This window comes from Rhipicephalus microplus, unplaced genomic scaffold (assembly GCF_043290135.1).
Source record: "Rhipicephalus microplus isolate Deutch F79 unplaced genomic scaffold, USDA_Rmic scaffold_13, whole genome shotgun sequence".
Classification (NCBI taxonomy): domain Eukaryota; kingdom Metazoa; phylum Arthropoda; class Arachnida; order Ixodida; family Ixodidae; genus Rhipicephalus; species Rhipicephalus microplus.
In genome coordinates this window covers 24732910-24747647 of record NW_027464586.1, presented here as the reverse complement: position 1 = coordinate 24747647, position 14738 = coordinate 24732910, and positions in this window count along the sequence as shown.

Genomic DNA, 14738 nt, shown 5'->3' with positions numbered 1-14738 from the left:
CGCAAGAGCAAACACGTCATTTTCTGTACTTTATTCTAACATACGTAGTCTTCTTCCCAAATGCGTGCCCCTGTCTAATCAAGTAAAATCATCCGGCAGTAGTGTACTGATACTAACAGAAACATGGCTCAGTGACGACATTTCAGATACAGAGGTACTGGCCGACTTGCCAAACTTTAACGTCTTTCGTCACGGTCGTAAAAATGCACGTGGCGGAGGCGTACTCATCGCCACTAAAAAGAACTATCACGCTCTCTAATCAACACATCTTCGCAACTAGAATGATTATGGGTAATATGACTTGCCCCTCCCGAAGCAATAATACTTGGCGTATAATATAGGCCCCCTCGAACTGACCCAGACATCCCCCGCAACCTAATGAAATCTTATCGCAGCTAAATAATAAGCACCCTAACGCACGTATTCCGTTTATGAGGAGTTTAACTTTCCCTTTATCAATTGGCTCAATCAGGTTTCACCAACCTCGGGAAACACTGAAGCAAGAGAATTTGTCGATGTTTGCCTCAACATTAACCTCATCCAACAGGTAACCGAACCAACGCGTGTCACTAGTGAATCCTCAAACATTTTAGACATGGTACTAACAAATAGCCCCGAAAGCTTGAAATCCATTGCACACTTACGTGAAATCAGCGATCACAAAGTTATTCATACCATATTTAACAGCACCCCAAAATAGCCCCATTTTCAGCAAAACGATTCACTTGTATGATAAGTGTAAATATGAAATAATTATTCGTGAATTACGAGATTCCCTACCTTACTTCGAACTTAATCTCGGTTCCTGTTCTCTCAATGACAGCTGGCTGATGCTTAAGGACAAGATAACTGACTTGACTAATAAATTCATCCCCACAGTGAGCTTAACTGCCAATGAAAATAAACCACGGTTTTCCGAAAGTTTGAAAACACTTGAAAATAAAAAACGCCTCTTCTGAGCTGAGAAGTATAATGGTAAAGCGTGCGCATGGGGCAAGTACTATGCTGCGGAAGATGTTCATAATGCTGAAATTAGAAAAGCGAAGCAGACATTCTATGACAATGATTTGTCTAAAATTCTAAAATTTAACCCTAGAAAATGCTGGGAAATCATAAACCCGCAACTAACACGAGACATCACGCTTACAAACGATAAAAATGACGACGTAAGTGACACTGTTTGTGCCAATATCTTTAACACCGCATTCTCATCAGTCTTCACTAAAGAAGCCAACGTATCATTTCCTACGCCACCTACTACGACATTACCAGTGATGGCCCCTGTTGTGTTATCCGTTGGTGGCGTTTCATCACTCATCGACAAAATAAAACTTTCATCATCGGCTGGCGTAGACAATACTAACTCTAAATTTTTAAGAATACTAAGAAAATTATTGCAGTGTACTTTTCGATGATGTTCTCATTGTCCCTCGATACAGGAGTTTTACCAGACGACTGGAAGTAGAGAAAGGTCATGCCAGCCTACAATGCAGGTAACAGACAGACCCCCTTAAATTATCGACCGATCTCTCTAACAAGCGTCCCCTACAAAATCATGGAACTTGTAATATATTCTCACAATATGCACTTTCTTGACACCAACTCTTTTTTTCATTCTTCCCAGCACAGATTTCGTAAATCATTATCCTGTGAAACCCAACTTGCTATATTTATTCATGGTCTACACTCTTCTCTCGACCGTCACTTCCAAATTGATGCAATCTTTCTCGACTTCGCAAAAGCCTTTGATAAGGTACCACACAAACGCCTACTGTTAAAACTTTCCCAGCTGAACCTGCACCCCAACATCCTTGCATGGATCACACAATTTCTTACTAACCGCTCTCAGTTCGTCTCCATTAAAAATACCCGTTCTAGCTCCCTCCCAGTAACATCCGGCGTCCCCCAAGGATCTGTTCTTGCACCCCTCTTGTTCCTAATATATAATAATAATCTTCCCGTTCATGTATCTTCCCATATCCGTTTATTGCCGATGACTGTGTCATCTATCACAAAGTTATTAACATTTCTGATCAAACTGCACTCCAACAGGATCTTGATCTCTTGCAAAAGTGGTGGGATCTTTAGTTAATGAAGCTTAACCCCACTAAATGCAAACTCGTCTCAGTTCAACGCCAGGTTAATCCTTTATCATTCTCATACCTAATCTCGAATTCCGCTATCGAACAAGTTCAGTCATATGAATACCTAGGTGTCACCTTAACATCTGACCTTTCCTGAAACGCACTCATCAACTACATCATAACATCCGCGAACAGATCCCTCAGTTTCCTAAAACGTCATTTGCATCACTCACTACTAGACATAAAACTTCTGGCTTACAAATCGCTCATCAGACCTAAACTAGAATGTGCAGCGTCCATCTGGAGCCCGCACCAGATATACCTAATAAATGAAATAGAATCTGTAAAAAATCGTGCCACTAGGTTCATTCACTCTTGATATTCATACGACATAAGCATATCATCCCTAAAACGTGGCATTGATGTTGCTAATCTTTCTGTGCGTCGCCGCATCGCCAGCCTCTGTTTGATTCACAAATTTTTTCACAGTTCCCTCAATGAAGCACCTTCCATCATCCCACCAACGCGCATATCTCACCGCACAACCCATCCTTATTCAATCGCACGCGCACGCGCTCGCACTACTACTTTTGCTGCCTCATTTTTTCTTCGCACAGCAGTGGACTGGAATGGCCTTCCCCGTGACATTGCACCCATCACGTGTTCATCAACGTTTGCGCAAAATATACATGCATATTGTTTGTCAGAAGATCACTCTCTGTAACCTCCATTTGTTAACCCACCCCTTATGTAATACCACCTCACCGGGGTCTTTAAGGCAATAAAGTGAAGTGAAGTGAAGTGAAGAGCTGAGTGTTCCGGGTAACACACCTTGGAACAATAATTATCCCTCTCAGCCGTGCCCTTGATTAAGATTCAATAATGAACCTTATAATAACTGCAGCAGGCGGCCATGCACGTAATAAAAATTTCATGCAGTCACATTAATACAAAGGTTCAAAGAATTCTGACATGCCTGTGCTCAGATATCCCGCTCGAAAGTATAGTTATGGCTTGTATCATTATTCATGCAGGACAGTGAGAACTAGCACACAGCTACTACTCCGTGAGGTGCCGCATATAATCTGATTATGAATCGAAGCCATAGACAAGCAATATACTGGTTACCTTTTTACTACCGGCTAGAATAGCAAGCACTGACTGCTTGTCTCACCAGGGAGTAATGTTTTGGTGAACCTCGCTGCCTTACATGCGTAATCAAGAAAAGCACTATAAACTTGCGAGTGGAATATCGCAGAGCATAGACATGCTGAAAACATTTTTCCAAGTGGGAGCGTGTAGAAAACACGACTGCCTCAAACTGTTTTATGCAAACATACCCACTTATTGTAGGCACCGAAATTTCAGTATTCTTAGTATATTGGGCAGCTGACAGCATTATTGTCTTACTTTGTGTTCCCCTGGACACATAACTTATCTGCAAAGGCGGTTTTCTGTTCTTACGGCCGATTTTTAATTCAAGCACAAATCACGTCTTTAAGTGTGTCAGTGCTGCTTCTTAAAGATTTATGTCATGTTTATTTTTGTGTAATCTGCAGTTAGTCACTTAAAATTAAAAGTTTTGTATTGCAATGAGGCTGTAGCAGATCAATGATTTTATTTTCACTGTAAGATTGACTGATAATTTTGTTTTGTTATGTGTTTTTAAGCTTAGTTCATTGTCTCCTCGAATATGATGACTTAAGTGCAAACAAGTGATTTTATACTGTCATACTAACTCATGCTGCCATAGAATCATATCTAACTTCGCCAATACCTAACCATGTGTGATATAATACGGTAATACCCATCCATGTTTAACACTGTTATTGATAACTGCAAGGCCACCTGGAATATTGTAGCCTTTTTTTTTACTTCACTCTGTCTTTTGTGCAAATATTTTGGGATGGAATCAGAATTTGGTGTGTTGCCAAAGCCACAATTTGATTTTTAAACATAGATTTGAGGTGAAACCCATTAATTTCGACTACCAATGCCTCTAAAATAGCTAAGTTTAAGCGCACTTGGTGAGAAAAAGTCAAGTGTTCGACTTCTGCTTTTTGTCTGTAACAAATTTTCTATTTTCATATTTTTGCTACTGGGCCAATATTGTGTTTGCTAGGCTATCCTGATAATTTTCGTTGCACTCATAGAAGTCTTCCCGAATAGAACAGTTTGTGCCTTTTGTATGTGTGCAGGTTTCTGGACTAAGTATCTAGCCAGCACCTGAATTGCTTTGTATAATCATAGTTACTATAAAGCGTACAAGTTTTGGGACAAAGTGCGTAGTCATCGTTATGTATAATAAAGGTTACAAACATGCAACAAGCTTTGTTAGAATATTGCGTTTACATTTGGATGTCAGTATGATGCATTCCAGGCAACGCCAGAAACGAAATTGAGTTGACTTTTAAAAGCTTGTCTTGTCTCCAAACAAAACAGATTATCGTAATGATAGACAACCATTCATTCTCATTCATTCAGTCATTCATTCTCTCAATATTGCACCAACTTTGCTGGTTAGACAAGATGTAGCAATCAATTTGCTGCCATACAATGCTGGCGTCCTCACTTGTCATTCTCAACATTGAACAGCTATATACACCGTTTGCAAAACGCTGATATGATACAACAATTTAACCACGGAAAGCGCTCAACAAGTTGATGAGCATGAAAAAAATGTCTAAAAAGGTGTTAAATTTCTAGGAAAAGTTTTTTTATATCTTGACAAGTAGTTTAGTGGGCTTCTAACAATATAGGTAAAGTAAGCGTTTACAAAGTTCTTTGAAAATCAAGAAAGACGTTTTTTTATAATTTTTGCTAGAACGTTTTAGCCGTATAATAACACGGCGTTAGCACAGCTACTACAGGAGGTTTTCAAACTGCTTAGCTTGAAATAACGTCTCAACAAGACATTTAAAGGAGCATCAATAGAATGTGTACTCACCTGTGCAAGGTCATTTGGACATTCATTGTAGAGATTGTAATTGCAGACCAGAATTCGAAAAGTGCAATGCTGTAGCCAAACACCGGCACCAACTAACTCGAGAGATTATGGAGGCGAATGAAATCCACATACTGGGTGATCGATGTATCAATATGCTTCCGCTTGTTCTGACTAAAAAAGAAATCAAGTTTCTAGCTTCGACACAATAGATCGTGAATTTGTGCTGAGCTGTGGCGCTGTAGTAATATAATGATATGATGATTGTCTTGCTGTGATGCAATAGGTTGCGCGATAGCATGGTGTTGTTCTGTCACAAGTATATATTTCCAGTGTTTTCGTCAATAAAATTTTAGTTGAAGTCAGCGCTTTTTCTGTCCTTGTCTTTTCTTCTGTAGTTATGTTATGACTACTTGTAGTCTTGCGCTGTGCAAATATGTTTATTGCCAATAACCAACTAGCCCAAGCATCAGTATTACCGTATGAGAAGTACCAGTGATAGAACTTGCTGTTTTGGCTGCTCTGGCTCTGTCAGCAGCGGCCAGTTCCGCATGCTTTGTTTGAGTTGCTGCGTCATGTTTTGTCCTCATGCGTTTCGGTAGTCTCTTCCTCACCTTTTTGTGAGCTGCTGGCTCGGCTCCCATACCAACACATACTTCCTGTACCACCTCTCGAACATGCGCATGAGTGCAGGGCGTCTTGGTTTCTCCAGCGAGCCATCATGGTTAGCCGTTAAAAAGACTGAACGCACAAAAAAGCGAAGTGGTGGCGAAAAAAAATAGGCAGAGAAAACTACAGACCAAAAACTTGCTCTCACTTTGAAGCTTCTTTGCTGACTCTGATAGATGCAAGTGATGCAGGGGGCTCCTGACGGTGAATGTTAATACATGGTGGGACAGCTCCAGCCAGCTTACAGTGTTCTGATACGACGATTTTCAGAAAGTGGGGGCTTTTTGGAGCCCCTTCATACAAGCGCACTGCCATCATCTTGGTAATTCATCACAGAGGTCGTTTTTTAATAAACTCTGGGGCCAGCATCAGCGTTGAAGTCGATTTGGGCGTCGCAGATTGTGAGCGGATAATCTTTATCTTGTTCACGACCAAAATACTGAAAAAGATGCAAAAAAGTAAAATATCTTATCCATTCAATTCCAGAGTGCCCCCGTTTGCAGCGTGCACCTGACTTACATGACCCAAAAAAGAAAAAAATTCACAACATATCCACGAGGCAAATGATGACGAGTGGGGCGAAGCTCACCGCTGCCCGTCCTCACGGTAACACGAGTGCGCATGCGTATGACTAACGAGGAATCGCCAAAAGTCATTGCGTCATTCAACAATATTTGTGGGCTTAACATTGCGCAAAAGTGTGAGGTCAGACCGCCCGAAGTGTCCGCACGGACACACGAATGCACGTAGTCACGAACGCCTGGTCGCCCGGATGGACGCATGAACGGAAGGACATACGGATGGAGTCACGGATGCACAGCCAAACGCACGCACGGACGCATAAATAGATGGACAAATGGGCACATGGAAGCACGAACAGACTGACAGGCGCTTCGCTCCACTCAATCATTCACACCATGGATATGCTGTGACACCGTTTTTATTGACTTGCAATGCAACGGAACTGGCTATTACGACGACTACGATGACACGGGACGTACGACACACGGTGAAAGGAGCTTCGCCCCTAATATACACCTATGAGGCAGTTTAAACGTTTTAAACCGAATATAACAAACATGCAAACTTAAGGTGTGTGCCGCACTAAGAAGACAGAGAAGAAGTGTGCATGTTGAAGAAGCTATACATTGGATTATTTACCCAACAAAAGCTTCCCGTATTATAAATAACTCTTCATTCATAAAGTCTAATAATTTTTTTCTTTCAATTCTTTGTTTCCTCATTTTGCCAAAACTACACAATTGTGTTAAAAGCAAAGCAATCGTTTTTTTTTCTTTTACACAGCATGGTCCTTAAATGTACACTTACAATAACCGCCGGCTTCTTGGCCAATCTCGCTTAAAAGACAAAACAGTGGTTCAAGCAAGCAAGCAAGTTGTTTCAGGAGTTTTGTTCTGTATGGTCCTGCCATCCGTGTCTTCTGGGAAATGAATGCCCAAACCGTAGCACCTTGAAACGGCTGATCTTACGAACTCGTTTCCTTAGACGTCCGCACAGGCATGCACCTTAGCAGGCTAGCAGTTCAGAAGGCGACGTTTGTGGCACGCAATCACGCTATCGTCATCAACTCTACAAGACGAAGGTTGAACGTACTAGGAAGTTCACGTGAACACGCCAAGAAGTTATTTTTACGAAATCACGTTGTAGGGTTCTAAAACTAAATTACTACATGCATTGAACTGGTCAGGCTCCTACCTCTCTTTGCTCATTCTCTAACAAAAATGAAAAAAATCGAACACTGTTATTCGATTGTGTAGTCGCTCCAAGTCTTTGAACAACTTTCAAGTGGTTTTCATTTTAATTAGATTGGATCTCATTGTACATAATATTCTTTCGTTGGGTGCCTAATCATTAGTTCATTGTCACTGGGATATCCCGAAAGAATTTTAGTCGAACCAAGGGAGTTTACAAAGAGGGTTCAGCTTAAATTGAGGACGACGCAGAGAGCAATGGAAAGAAAAATGGTAGGTGTAACTTTAAGAGACAAGAAGAGATCAGAGTGGATTAGGGAACCAACCGGGGTTAAGGATATCATAGCTAAAATCAAGAAGAAGAAATAGACATGGGCCAGGCATGTAGCGCGTAGACAGGATAACCGCTGGTCGTTAAGGGTAACTAACTGGATTACCAGAGAAAGCAAGCAGGTTAGGTTGAGACAGAAGGTTAGGTTGGCAGATGAGATTTAGAAGTTTGCGGGTATAAATTGGCAGCAGCAAGCACAGGACCGGGTTAACTGGCGGAACATGGGAGAGGCCTTTGTCCTGCAGTGGACGTAGTCAGGCTGATGATGATGATGAAGGCAGTTTTGATTGGAAATCTCTATTTAAAATTTTGATTTGTTCGGACCATTTTATAATTCATTATACTTAAAAGCAATAAGTGATCTATTGTATGTAATTAGTCGTTTCATGGTCTATCTGTCAGAGTGGGGGTTAGCCGTGTGTTAGGCCAACATCATCATCATCATCATCATCTAAAAATTTAAAAATAAAGCTCCTTAGCGTGGAGTCGTTTCCTCCTAGTATGTCGTAGTAGCCAATTTTACTTAGTTTTAGGAAGTTCTCACCAGATGGCATTGTATGTGCTCAGAAATATTCCACAGGGCCTTGTGGAATTGATAGGTATGATGTTGTGAGAGGAATATGGAAAGGCGTCATGGTTCCTGGTCTGACGTTCGGCAATGCGGTCTTGTGCATGAGATCAGAAGTTTAAGCAAGATTAGAAATTAAGCAACGTGGAATAGGTAGGCTTGCCTTAGGAGCTCACGGGAATACACCAAATCAGGGAGTACAAGGTGATATGGGATGGACATCGTTTGAGGGCAATGAAGCAAGCAGCAAGAGAAAAATTGAGAAGCGATTGAGAGAAATGGGGGAGGAGCGTTGAGCTAGGAAGGCGTTCAACTACTTGTACATGAGGAATGTCGATAGAAAATGGTGGAAGCAAACCAGAAAATTGATTGGTAAATACTTGGAAAACAGCAGGGTGCCAAACCAAGAAGAATTATTGGTTAAGAAGAAAGTGAAGGAAGCTGCGACCAATATACGGAGAATTGGCATGATTAAGAAGTCCACACTAATGATCTATCGAACTTTCAAGCAGGAAATAGCCAAGGAAATTATAAAAGATAATGCTCGGGGTAGTTCTCTACTGTTTGAGGCCAGCACGGGAGTATTGCGAACAAAGACATATTGGGCCAAATACGAAGGGGTAGACACAGTATGCAGTGCGTGTGGAGAGGAAGAAGAAACTGCCGAACACTTGATAATGTTCTGTAAAGGGCTTCGCCCTGTAGTTCAGGTTGATGGCGCAGAGGTTTTCAAATCACTGGGGTTTAGGGACAGTGAGGGCAAAATACACTTTAAGCGGGTAGAAATAACTAGAAGGAGCTTATTTGATTGGTGGCTAAAGTCAAGCCACGAGTGAAAATTGAACACTTCGCTGCAAAGTACAAATCCTCAACCTTACTAATTAAGGAAAAAAAATCTAGTTTTTGGTTCATTAGGTATCACGGCTTGGTGGCGCTAGCCACCGCCGATCTAAAGTGTACAGCCATATCCATCCATCCATCCATCCATCCATCCATCCATCCATCCATCCATCCATCCATCCATCCATCCATCCATCCATCCATCCATCAATCCAATATTATAACAACATTAGTGTTTATTTCCCATCAATACAAAAAACGACAGTCCGCTTGACGAAGTTCTCACTCCTATCAAGGTAGCAGCTACGCAGTGCGCACATATTTGCAAACATAAAAATACTATTTATACATGAATAGGGTTGCTGTGATACGCATTTACTCTAATGTGAGAAGCTCTAAGTTGAGAAAAACGAAGAAAAAAACACATACGCAAAGCAATACTACTCACTCTTAGAAAAAAGTATCTGTACATAATAATTCTATATGTACACACACATATACGCGAGTATGTAGTTAACCAGAAAGATACCCATACATCAGTCATTAGCAAAGAAAGATAAATGAATGAACTGTCCACTGTTGTAGCAGAAGCAGGGTAACGAAGTGTCATTACACATTTCTCGGTGCTAGAAATTGGCGTCTTCTTCGGTTATCAATTTCTCGAAAATCAATATGCGCGTCAATTAGCAGGTTTATTATAAGTGGGCACTAGTAGTGGAGCATAAGCCATCTATAGTTGGTGTGGGTAGCTGGTATGATTCATCGTGATTGGTGGTGGTGTGGGTAGTGAGATTAAAAAACTCTCAAAGAGACGAGACTTCGTAAGCGGCACTGATGTTTTTTTTAATCTACTTTGTACCTACGTCAGAGTCTCTAATGGTATAGCTTTAAGATTTTCAGGATATCAAGCCGCACAAAAAGATCACTTGTATGTTGATAAGGCGATCCGTAGACTATCCTTAGTAGCCGTTTATGTGCGACTGATAATCTCTCAAGACTTGATTTTGTGGTTGTGGCCCATGTCACTGCACAGTAATTTAAATAGGAGCAAAACAGGAAGTTATACAAGGCTCATTTCAGTTTTTGGGGCAACAGATTTCGGTACCGCATAACAAGGCCAGCGACGCGGGTGTTTTTAAAAGAACGTGGTCAATGCAGTCATTCTCTGCATGTTTTCTGAGAAGAATACCCCAAGTGATTTGAAAGACGACGTTAGTTCAAAAGGAGTTGAATGGTATAATGTATTTGCAGAGATTCCAATAGGTTTATTCCTAGGCTGAAAGGGTGAAAAATGACAGCTTTTGACTTTGGCACATTACCGGTAACCGTGTTTTCGTCCAACCACTTTCCTATTTCTGGCCGTAGGTTTTTCGCTTGCATGATTACGTCATTGGGATTCATCATTTCAAACAAATACACTTGTTGCATCCGCATGTAACATAAAACGGGAGTTTTTCTTTATGGTATATTGTATACATTAAAAAGTAGCGGTTCGAGAATGTCGCCTTCGGGTACACCGCAGACAACATGGCGTAATGACGACTTAGAATGTCCAAATGGAACATATTGTGTTCACGGAGACAAATATGGCTTAATGAGAAGCAACGCATGACACACTATTCAAATAATTGTTGGTTCTGAGAAAGAATTTCGTGATTTATTCGATCAAACGCCTTGGGATAAATCACAAATATTCCTGACACAATTTTGTTTCGTTGAAAACATTCTAGTATGTATTCTCTTTGATGAAGCAGGGACAATTCAGTGGAGCGATATTTTCAAAAACCATATTCAGAGTTAGTGATGATACTGTTGGCATTGTGAAATTTATTAAGGCATAAGAGAAATAGATTTTGAAGGCCATTAGAAAAAACTTTCACAATACTAATATTTCGCAAATTCGAAAACTCGTTCATATTGCCTTTTTTGTGCAGAACTATTACCTCAGCCATTAAGATGCTTAAAGGATATTGTGGAGAACGTAAGCACAAACCCCATCAACATGCCAGAGCATCAGATATAACATCAATCAGACACTTGCCGGAAGTATTTGAATGTTCTTATCATCACAAGAGGTATTGATATTTTGGGGAAATATGTTGATTGTTTCGTTTTAAAGCAAAATCTGTTATGAGGTCAAAACTTGGGACACGCGCTGCCGTAGTTTCTGCCACCGCCAGTGTCCATAACGACCACGCACGAAAAAATAAAAGTTGCATCAATGACCTAGTGCAGCTTCAACCCCGGTCTGCTGGGTGCCCGCCTAATAATCTACCACGGAGCCATGATGGTGTTTGGAACACGCTCACAAGCCCCGCCGCGGTGGTCTAGTGGCTAAGGTACTCGGCTGCTGACCCGCAGGTCGCGGGTTCGATTCCCGGCTGCGGTGGCTGCATTTCCGATGGAGGCGGAAATGTTGTAGGCCCGTGTGCTCAGATTTGGGTGCACGTTAAAGAACCCCAGGTGGTCAAAATTTCCGGAGCCCTCCACTACGGCGTCTCTCATAATCAAATGGTGGTTTTGGGACGTTAAACCCCACATATCAATCAATCAATCAATCAACACGCTCACAAACTTGATTTAGGCAGGCTTGATGCCAGGATGCAATCGCGTTATTACGACTTATAAAGCGTTAAAAAAAACAAAAAAACAACCGGTCGTCGCCATATGCGAAAGCGTGACAAGTGGGCCGTCTAATGCGCCAATCCATTACAAAAAACTTGTTCTTGTTCACCAATAACTGTGTCACATGCCCTCTTTAGGCACAATTCCTCATCTTCATCAGCCACTGCATGAATAATTGGCACAAAATACTTTGAAAGTGTTTGCGGAACCCACGCTTCTCAGAAGAATGACAAAAACTAGCATTGAGAATGCCAGCATACTACACGAAAATTGTTATTACTCACGGCGTAGTAAATATCAAGCAAGTGTGCTTGCAGCAGTTATCCGATGAGTGTTTAGAAAAGGCTTTGAAAGGCCGCTCTTCTAGCTTTTGCTGTGACGGTGCTGCGCCTTTCGCGCAGGCTGGGCGCTTTTTTGTCGGCTGCTTCCAAAATTGTGGTGGGTGATGTCTTCGTATTTGATGGTGTAGGTATACATATATTTACACCATCCAATACAAGGATATCACCCACCACCATATACCTATGTTCGCCCACCATATACCTATGTTCAAGCACATAGGTATATGTGCTTGAACGTTCGATTGTGCAGTGAAGTAGTCATTGAATGCATCAAGAAGACCACTGCTTATGTATTCACCGCCATTCTGAGCAACCTCCTCCAGTGGTATTCAACCATTACTGGAAGGATTTAGGAATCAAAGTTTTTTTTCTAAAGCACATCTAAACAATTTAAGGTGGACTCAAGGTATTTATTATAAATAGGCTGTCTTGCTTTTGAACGGTCAATGTTTGAATATTTCTAGTACGTTTTAAAGTCATGCAGCGCAGCAATGTTTCTACTGGTAGTGAACATAGTGTATATTTTAATTTTTTCTCTGGTGTGAACATGCAATGTAGGGGTTATGCAGTTGTATTTTTAGTTTATATGGCTTTTTCTGTCTTGAAGCAGAAAGTGTTTTTTGTATATTTAGCAAAATTTTTGTAATTTGTAAAAATAGCTGATATGCAATGTTTGTATCACTTTCGCTATGAATCTCGTTCTCACATGTGTTTGTCAAGTCAACGCGGAATCTATCTAGCACGTCGTGTGTTACCAGTTTGTAAAATTTCTTAGCCTGAGTTGCTTGTTTAGAGATAATCACTAGAAGGCACTGGTGCTTTACGTATAGTAGACGATTAAAGAGGGACAGACAAACAGACAGACGAACAGACGCACGGACAGACAGATAACATCAGTAAACCGTGAAGCCTCCTTAATTATTGCCAGCAGTCGATGGTTAGGTAAAAACGTGACAAACACTTAACGCGCGTTTCCCCGTCGTTTCGTGGGCCCTCAGCTCAGGATATCCTTGCCGGCACTTCCGTGCAGCGTCGGCTTCGCGGGCTCTCACTTCCGCATATTGCCGGTGAGATACGAACTTCAGCAGCTTTCCGAGACCTTCTCTCTACCATGCTCGTCGCTCATACGCGAAGCGCACAGATTGCCGGCGAAAAGCAGAAGCCTCTAGTGGTCTCCTAATAGACTAGAGCACGCATCAGATTGAGTGGGGCAGCACCATTTAGGGAGCAAGCCGAGTACTATCGTTGCTAGTGCCACAGCGCCATCGCAATCGCCTTAGTGGTAGCTACTAAAACTACTACGACGCTGGACAAGTCTACGCCTTAAGAACCTACGCTCTTAAAAAGGAAACCTTTTTATTAATTTTGGGTAACCTGCCCAGAAAAGTTTAAATACAACTAAAGCACTCTCTGTGTACTGATAGGGTTCATCATAGTTCGATCAAGGTTAAAACATGTCGGCATTTACACACGCGGGTTCTCGAAAACTGCTTCGTTATCGCACGTGGACGTCTTAGTTTCACAATATTCTGCATTGTTTGCCTTATGTGAGCACTCTTACTGTATTCATTTAAAATACGTGAGAAGTTTAACTTCACTTATTAGGGTGAGGCTCATGGAACATCGATTTTTGGACAGTCTCTCAAGGTGCGCTTTAAAAGTATCGGTAGAGGCCATCAGGTGTTACAAAAGCCGTCTTCTCTCGGTCCATGTGGTCCACGGCAATCCGCCAATAATCAGAACAAAGTTCGATGGAAGAAAAGTAGGCGGCACCATGGAGGCATTCAAGAGCGTCGTCAATTCATGGCAGAGGGTATGCGTCTTTCTTAGTGGTATTGTTAAGGTGGCGATGGTCCACAAAAAATTGCCACGATCTGTCCTTCTTTTCAACTATTACCATCGGGGATGCCGAAAGACTAGAGGATGGTTAAGAGTGTCCTTCACTAGCATCTCGTTCACCTCCTTTTGAATGAGGCTCCGTTCAAAAGCAGACACTGCGGCAGTAACGAGCGATGCGTCCCGCGCGACCACAGTGTAAGCAGGTTGTCTTACCATCAGCTGTTCGCCATTCAGACGGGTTCCTGGTGCAAAGAGAGTATGGACGGCGACGTGCCATGTCCACAGAAGCTATCGAGGGATCAGTATTATCCATGGTGGGCGCAGTGGACAGGATACCCAGGTTAGCGAATTCCTGGCGGGCAACAGCCTGGATCAAGGAGACAGCTGGCGTTGAGGCGATGGACAACGTCGGTTTGTTGGCAGCTGGGCAAGCGGACTCGTGTTCACGTCAGACGATGCGCGTAACGTCTTCGGTTGTAGACGGCTGAAAAAGAGTGGCTTCGCAAGACGACGTTGCAGGGGTGTTGGATAGGTGCTGGAACCGGTGTACACTGCCTCGACTCTTTACCTGCTCGAGACGACGGCACTGTTCGATTAGGGCTTGATGGTCACGTTCGTGAATACAAGCAGGCTGAACGCATCGTTGGCGATTCCTTTTAAACTGTGCAATATCTTGTCAGGTTGGATGGGCTCTTTTACACAGCACTGAGGTGCCTTGAATATAAATCATGTGATTCTCGGTGGACGCCTGTGTACGTACGGCCAGTTGCTTTCGGGTATCAAGC